The sequence below is a fragment of the Helianthus annuus genome, chromosome 14, assembly GCF_002127325.2.
Source record: "Helianthus annuus cultivar XRQ/B chromosome 14, HanXRQr2.0-SUNRISE, whole genome shotgun sequence".
In the NCBI taxonomy this organism is placed as follows: domain Eukaryota; kingdom Viridiplantae; phylum Streptophyta; class Magnoliopsida; order Asterales; family Asteraceae; genus Helianthus; species Helianthus annuus.
Window position 1 is genome coordinate 161,167,321 of NC_035446.2, and position 6,000 is coordinate 161,173,320.

Here is a 6,000-nt window from a genome sequence, read left to right on the forward strand (position 1 = left end):
CCCTTAAGATCCAATTTCAATTCCAATTCTGATTCCACTCTATTCCGTGAAACGAATGCTACCTAAGATGTTAAACAAACTCAAAAAGCTTGCTCATGGCTAAGTCTAAAGGAGTGTTTGGCTAAGCTTTTCAACACCTCCTTATAATTTATTGACTTTTACAAAAAGCTAATAAGGAGAAAGATGTTTGGCAAACTCATAAGCACTTTTCAAAATAACTTTTCGTATAGGGAGGAAAAGTTAGTTTTGAAAAGTTAGTAAGAAGTGACTTTTTGAAGCTGATTATGACTTATTGGCTTTTCACATCCCTTTTAGTCATTTTACATGAATAAGCTAAGTCAAACACTTTTTAAAAAACAAATTATTGACTTATTGGTTTTTCCCACCCCATCAGCTAATTCAAACACTTTTTTTAAAAACTCCATTTCAAAAAGTCATAAGTTCTTTTAACAAAAAGTCATTTTTGAGTTAAATAAGCTTAGCCAAACAAACCCTAAAGATAAACTTGTTCGAGATCAGCTCATTTCTAAATGAGCCAAACCGAAGTGGGACGTTTTGAATGGCAAACTCGTTCCTGAGTCCATTTAATTTAAAGTGACGATTCACATCAGTTTTAGCTTCTTGACTCACTCAGGGTATTGAGTTTGTCTATAAATTTCGTGTTATGAAGAAAATGTAATTATTTATAAAAGTTCAAAAAGGAAACAAGTCATGTCCAAGTCCAGACGTCATTTCGTCATAAATAAACAAGACAACCCAAGCTAGCTCTTTTAGTTACACGAAACCAATCTAAAGCTGCCTTGGCTCACTAGCTAATCAGCCAAAGTTTTGTGATAAATAAACGGACGAACGGTGTTTAGTTAGGTCTAGACGAGTAGACGTTTGATAACGTAAACGAAGGCACGTAATAAAGTATAGACAGAATAAAACAGATTAAGTGGGCTCCAGAATCAATCCATCTACCTTAGTGGGCCTCCATTTGTCCACCGACGGCCGGCGGACGGTGCTGTATTTTGTCCCTCTGAATGATTTTAGCTCCACATGTACACACACCATTAAAATTTACAATTTACACCCTACTCTGCTGGAAGAAGACCTACCAATTTAGTACTAGGATTTTATTCTGTCACCCCTTGCATATATATATTTTTTATTATTTTCTTGGTTGATAATCGTAGATGATATATATGTGTTGACAAACAAAATTCGAAGGGTTTTCTTTATGTCAATTTCAAGATAAATGAAATAGCGATGTGTACATACTTCATAAATGTTGAATTTTAATAATATTGATGAAGAATTATGTATGAAAGTGATTCAATCGAATACGACTCATGTGGGTTGAATTGTTACAATAAGGCTAGTCAGTTTTGAAATCTATTATAATTTTTTTTTTATGAGATTTGTTTTTTTTTTTTGTCATAAAGTTTTGACATGAATGATTTTGAAATCTATAATAATTTTATTTTTTGTTGAGATTTGTTTTCTTACGTCATAAATTTTTGACATGGATGATTCTGTACAATTAGTAGAGGGGGATAACAATTTAATACTCTCGTTCACATTTTACACCTTTTTTCTATAAATCCATTACTTGTACACTGAAGTCGGGTCACAATGACATATCCCTCCTACAATCTTACCATGATAGGACTAACGATATTCTTTGCAAAGCAGAAGAAATCCATTCTCAGTCGACTCAGGCTCCTCTTCGTTGTCACCGTCACAAGAACCTTGGGTGAGGCCGGGGACTCCTCTTCGTCACAGTCACAAAGCACAATAACAAATAGCTGAGAGCAACTTACCGAAAAGACGTTCACATAAAACACTCAAAAAATGTGCAATTATTTCTTTCAACTTGATCGTCCCCAGACAAACACTTTGACATCACCAATTTGATTGATTTCCATTATCATCAAGCTATCAATAATATAATTATAATTATAACAATAATACAAATAAAAAGGTAGCAACACCAATATTATTATACTATTAGCATTAAAATAGTTAAAGGAAGGAATAAACGGCCTCTAACCCGTTTTCCATGTATTAAAAAGTTATAAAAAGCAGAAGTCCTCTGCAATCAACGTATTTATTTTGCCTTCTCACGTCTCCCCTTTGTCTCTTTTTCCATCCATTTTCTCTCATCTTCCACTTTTCTTCCGCTCCAATTCAGTTTTCTTTTTTTAAACCGACCACTATAACAGTATTTAGACTCAGCCCGTTTCATATTGTAATATTTGTACTATCATTTCTCAAATCTTGTAATCGTTGACGTTTGGATCAATAAAAATCATTTGAAATGTTTACATAAATTGTCTAGTTATATTTGTGCAGAAATCGACTCTAGTAACCAACCAAATGGATTCCAACCGGTCATCGCTAGGACTGATGCAAGAGCCGAGCATCGACACAGATAAACTCAGCTACGAAATCTTTTCAATCCTGGAGAGTAAATTTTTATTCGGCTACGACGATCAAAAGCTTTTGATACCCAAACAAGTTTCTCCCGACGTTTCTATCACCCCGAACAACGACAGTTTTCAGTCCATGAAGAATCAAAGAGGCAAAATCTGTGTACTCTCAATCGACGGTGGAGGAATGAGAAATATTTTAGCTGCTAAATCGTTAGCTTATCTCGAAAAAGCCTTAAGAATAAAATCGGGTAATCCAGACGCCAGAATCGCAGACTATTTCGATGTGGCCGCAGGCACCGGTGTAGGTGGTGTTTTTACAGCCATGTTGTTTGGTACTAACAATAATAACCGTCCTATATTTAAGGCGGATGACACGTGGCGGTTCTTAGCCGAACATGCGAACCGTCTGTATTGCCCGAAATCCGGTTCCGGTTTATTCAAAAGAATTTTCGGCAGCGGTAAAGGGGAGCCAAATATGACTCGTGCTACAACCGGTTTTGAAAAAGCAATGAAAGAAGCTTTTGTAGTTAACGGTCAAAGTTTGACTTTGAAAAACACGTTGAAGCCGATTTTAATCCCTTGTTATGATCTTTCCAGCTCGGCTCCGTTTTTGTTTTCCCGAGCCGACGCTTTGGAATCCGAGAGCTTTGACTTTCGGCTTTGGGAGGTTTGTCGTGCCACGTCAGCTACTCCAGGTTTGTTTGAGCCGGTGGCTATGAAGTCGATGGATGGGAAGACTCGGTGTGTGGCGGTTGATGGGTGTTTGGCTATGAGTAACCCGACCGCGGCGGCCATCACGCACGTGTTACATAACAAGCAGGAGTTTCCATTTGTGCGTGGGGTGGAGGACCTCATGGTACTTTCACTAGGTACGGGTCAGCTTCTAGAAGGGAACTACAGTTATGAACAAGTCAAAGGGTGGAAGGCTAACCAGTGGTGTCGTCCCATGGCTCGAATTTCCAGTGACGCCTCGGCGGATATGGTGGACCACGCTGTCGCTATGGCGTTTGGTGAGAGTCGTTCTAGTAACTACGTTCGTATTCAGGTATAATTTCGGATTAAATGTACTTGTATTTGACTATTTTTTGTTGGTATTTAAATTCGGATAGTGAAATTAAGTATCTCAAAATTTCGGATATCCGAATTTGAACAACCTAGATGTAAAAAACCTTAACATAATTATATCGCTAATATTCTTATAGTGACAAGGTAAACTAATGATAATTTACCACTTCTATTCTAATTCACAAGATAAAGTCATTTCAGCATGTTTTATGAGCAAAAGGTCTAGTGGTGAATGGTGACTATTAGAAAGACCACTTTAGGACTTTTATTTTACTTGTTTTTAGGTTTTTGCCATATTTGTTAAGCATGGCCCCCCTCATTTTTAACACTTTCTAATTTGATATACCATTGTATCTTCATTTTTTAATCCTTTTCACTAAAAATAAAGCATTTACCTATCTATGTCGTTATCTGTAAATGACATAATACTTTAAAACTTTGTTCATTTTTTTTCAAAAGATATCACTAGTGTCACCCACTTGTCAACTTGATTGTAATTAAACAAATTTATTACTTGGAATCTATTATAGATAATGATTCTTGCTAATAAAAACCAATTTGTGTTAAACATGTAGGTCATCCTCTCATTAGAGTTAGAAGTTTAGAACAATGATTATGTTTATGAAGAAAGCTGATGTGCTTGCTATTTTATTTTATTTTCATTAATAATTGATTAGTCTTTTGTCCTCCATGCATTCTCATTTTTAAAATCTTGTTGCATATAGATTAGTGGACATACATACTAACACTTGTTTACCGTTAATAGGCAAATGGATCCAACACGGGTCGTTACGGGACCAATGTGGATTCAGACCCAAGTCCTAGCAATGTAAGTATGCTGACGGCTATGGCCGATGAGATGCTCGGACAAAAGAATGTCGAATCGGTGCTCTTCGGGGGGCAAAAAAGGTCATTGACCCAGACCAAATCTTGAGAAACTTGACTGGTTTGCTGGAGAACTTGTGTTAGAGCATCAGAGGAGGAGTTGCCGGATAGCTCCCACTGTTGTTCTTAAGCAAGCCGCCGCATAATAAATTTAATTAAACAAAAGGTATGTTTTTTTTTTGAAAGTCCAAGAAAAGTCAACAGTGATAGGTTGTCGTCCATACTGTCGGTTTGGCTAAAAGGGTATTCTGGTCTTTTGGGCAAGATAAATCTTGAAAAGTGTTTTGTGGGGTGGAGGATAAGTGCAATCAATTCGGTGTTTGGGGTGATTACTCAGGAGTGAGAAAAGGACAAAGGTACCCCTGTTGACATATTATGTTGTTAAACCGACAGCCAGAGGACGAAGGGGAACAAAACTTTTTTCATTAAATATTTCAGGTTTTGTCCTTGTTTCACCGTATACTTGTTGGTTGGGATAATGGCTAAGTAATTGGAGAAGGCTAGGTACTTTTTAAACATATACACACTAGTCTCGGAACCGGACCAGTCGGTCATACCAGGAACTAACTATATAATCGGTTCGGCTGAGTTCACTTGAACCGCTCCCGTTTAATGAAATTTACTTTTAAAAGTTCCTAGGAAATCTTAGAGATTGTTTGTTTAGCTCTTAATAGCTCAGACCTTTTACGGGTTCAAAGTTTATTTCGCGAGCAGGTGTCTGAATGATTCAGACATTTGCCTCTAATGGTTAAGCATTATACTAAGTCATTTAGTTAAGACCTCTTATCTGAATGACTAAACATTATACTAAAATAGCCCCTTACTCTTTTAGTTTATGAATGGGTCGGTCTTTTGATAATAAAAGAATGGGTCTTTTGAGAATAAAGGTTTATTATTATATTATGCAGGGCCTAGTGGAAATAAAGTAAGGAAAAGAAGTTAATATGTGTGTATATATCATCAGCTTTGTGAAGTAAGAAAGTGGGGAGTCTGAAACAAAGAAGAAAGGTAAGGTTAGGGATGAATGTTGGTGAAGTTTGGCTTAGTAAGAGTACAAATATAATGTGGTGTCCATTCAACCCACTTACACGAGGGGCAAAAAGGTCAAATCTTAGTGGATTATATGTGGAAGTGTGTATAGTGACCGGTCAAAGAGGACGTGTGGGGTGGGGTGGGTAAGAAGGGTATAATTGTATCTTGTTATTAATATTGTAATTTATTTCTTAGAGGCCCATAGTTAAATATATTCAAGTCCCAAGGAAATAGTGTAAAGAATAAAGGGACACCTTTTAATTTTGTTATGTGGTGGGGTTCCAACATAACTCAAAAGCATCCCCCTTGGGGAAATTCTGTTCATATTGTACTATATGTCGATATATAAAGTTGGTGTGCTTCACATTTCCTTTTTGTTATTATATGTTGTGAAGAGAGAATATATTATTCAACTTTTAACAACTTAAAACCATAAAAATACATCGACACATGTATAAAGTTGAGAGACTAATGTCACAAAGTCGTCTTTCGATGCCTCATGTGGCACATCCGGTTATCCATATGCTTGCCAACTTGTTTCTCTTATGATCTAGGTCACTAGTTTCGTCATTTCTTAACTTATCAGGAGACCGTAACAACT

At 36.6% G+C, this 6,000-nt stretch overlaps 1 pseudogene; it reads left to right on the plus strand.

Moving 5' to 3' along the window:
• The first annotated feature begins 2,045 nt into the window (after positions 1 to 2,045).
• On the plus strand, positions 2,046 to 5,296 carry LOC118486753 (annotated as a pseudogene).
• The last annotated feature ends 704 nt before the right edge of the window (positions 5,297 to 6,000 follow it).